The 2,563-nt window shown below is 45.4% G+C and overlaps 1 protein-coding gene across 1 annotated transcript in view; it reads right to left on the reverse strand.

The window, feature by feature from the left end:
- Window positions 1–2,563, reverse strand: part of PDE10A (phosphodiesterase 10A) — a gene marked incomplete at its 5' end in the record, with an annotated part of 118,460 nt that overhangs the window by 45,314 nt on the left and 70,583 nt on the right. The gene's annotated exons all lie outside the window — the stretch shown is intronic.

Below are 2,563 nucleotides of genomic sequence, written 5' to 3' on the forward strand. Positions count from 1 at the left end.
AATCAAAACACTCCCTAACATACAGAGCCACCCCGCTGCCTCTCCTTCCTTGCCTGTCCCTTCTGAAGAGTTTGTAGCCATCCATCGCAGCACTCCAGTCATGGGAGGCATCCCACCACGTTTCTGTGATGGCGACTACATCATAGCCATCCTGCTGTACAATGGCTTCCAGCTCCTCCTGTTTGTTGCCCATGCTGCGTGCATTAGTGCAGATGCACTTGAGCTGGGCTATCGGTTTCACCTCCAGCAATGGAGTGACACCCCCAGGCTCCTCTCTAGTGAGCCTGTTTGTATCCCCCCTCCCCTTCAGGCCTAGTTTAAAGCCCTCTTTACAAGCCCCGCCAGTTCATGAGCAAGGATCCTTTTTCCCTTCTGAGAGAGCTGGGCACCATCTGTTGTTGACAGGCCCAGTGCCGTGAAAAACCTCTCCATGGTCAAAGAATCCCAAGCCCCTCCGACAGCACCAACCTTTGAGCCACATGTTAACCGCTTTAGTTTTCCTATTCCTTTCCACGTTCCCTCCTGACACTAATTGGATCGAGGAGAACACTACCTGCGCTCCTGATCCTTCAACCATTTTCCCTAGTGCCCTGAAGTCCCTTTTGATTGATTTGGGGCTTCTCTCTGGCATCTCATCGCTGCCTGCCTGTACAATCAATAGTGGATAGTAGTCCGAGGGCCGTACCAGACCAGGGAGTCTCGAGGCAATGTCCCTGATCCGGGCCCCAGGAAGGCAGCAGACTTCCCTGTGGGATGGGTCTGGGCGGCATATAATGTGAGACCCACCTTAATGTGTAGCTGGACATAAAAAGGATCCTCACCCAAACAGGCAAGCTAAGAGGCACTTCTAACACCTTTAATACAGTGACAGCCTTGGAGACATCTACTCTGTTTTCAAATTTGTTTGCACCTGGCCAACAACTCATAACTTTGGATTGACAAAGGATGCATAAGAACAAAGTAGCTACACAGGCCTTATATAAACACAGTAAACCATGCAGTGTGGAGAACAGTCACGGAAATGGGAAGATGGTTATGAATGGGAATATCTGGATGGGGAAGCATCAGAAGAAAAAATAAAAAAGCAGAAGAGAGCTTTACAAATGGGATCTAGATTAGCAGGTACCAGCACATCTACACACAGTTTCTAAGGACATCTAGGTCAGGAGACAAAAAACAGCGAGTAAATCTTGACCCACAGAGATGGGACAGGCTAGAGAAACAAAAGATGTCAGATCCTAAAGGCTAAAGAAAAGGCTGACCCAAAACCAGCACATAATTGTCAACCTAGAAAAAAACCAGGAGACATAAGGACTCATCAGACAGCCTTCCTTGTCCTCCCATTGCAAGGCACCCTGGAGACACTACCTGGATACACACATCTCTCTGCATGTGACTCTTGGAAATACCACCTGGATACTGTCCTGGTTTCAGATGGGGTAGATTTAGTTTTCTTCCTAGCAGCTGGCACAGTGCCGTGTTTTGGATTTAGGATGAGAAGAATGTTGATAACACCCTGATAGTTCAGTTGTTGCTAAGCAGGGCTTACACTAGGCAAGGGTGTCTCAGCTTCCCCTGCTCTGCCAAGGGCACAAGAAGCTGGAGGGGGCACAGCCAGGGCAGCTGACCCCAACTGGCCAAAGGGGTATCCCACACCGTATGACGTCGTGCTCAGTATATGAACTGGGGTGACTTGGCCAGGAGACAGCAATTGCTACTTGGGGATGGGGTGGGCATCGGTCAGCACGTGGTGAGCAATTGGACCGTGCATCATGTGTTTCTTACATTCTTTTACCATTTTCTTCCCCTCTGCTGTTTCATTAAACTCTCTTTATCTCAACCCATGGCTTTTACCTTTTTTCCGATTCTCTCCCCCATTCCACTGAGGGGCAGAGTGAGCGAGTGGCTGTGTGGTGTTCAGCTCCCTGCCAGGATAAATCACAACATCACACACATCTTGGTGCCTGAGAGCGTATGGATGTGAGAATGTGAATGCAAAACATGAAATCTCTTTGCTTCACTTTTGTTTTAAAATAAAATCACTTTCCCCTCTTGTGAGACATAGCATTGAGACTTGTTTTACTGTTGCTACAACATTGCAACATTGTTTCACAATAGGGCTCATTCACTTGAGACACCACAACAAAAAAGTCAAATAAAAGGAAATTTTAAAAAAATCTTCCCATACTGTAAAATAAAGCTTTACTGGAAAGTTAAAATTGAGACTCAGGATAACTCAGCACTGTCCTTTTCATATAAAGCAATTTCAGGTTTTGACATTTTATTTACAGTTATGTTTCATTCACCTGCTCTGCATTAACTTCTCTAACAACTCTGTGCTGAGTTTATAATCAACATAGAAATCTTGAAGGTGTTTTTCCACAAAAGAACATGAGGTAAAACTTTCTATGTGTTGCTGTACTTGTGTATGTAAATTTTACCTCCTGTGACTGAAAATACAAACCACTATCTATTTTTTTCAATAGGTAACATTTGGCAAGAACAAAAATCAAGTATGAAAAAGGTCAAAAACACATGAGAAGAGAGAGAGAAGAAAGCTTGG

The sequence above is a fragment of the Egretta garzetta genome, unplaced genomic scaffold (assembly GCF_000687185.1).
Source record: "Egretta garzetta isolate BGI_Z169 unplaced genomic scaffold, ASM68718v1 scaffold1118, whole genome shotgun sequence".
Taxonomy (NCBI): Eukaryota; Metazoa; Chordata; class Aves; order Pelecaniformes; family Ardeidae; genus Egretta; species Egretta garzetta.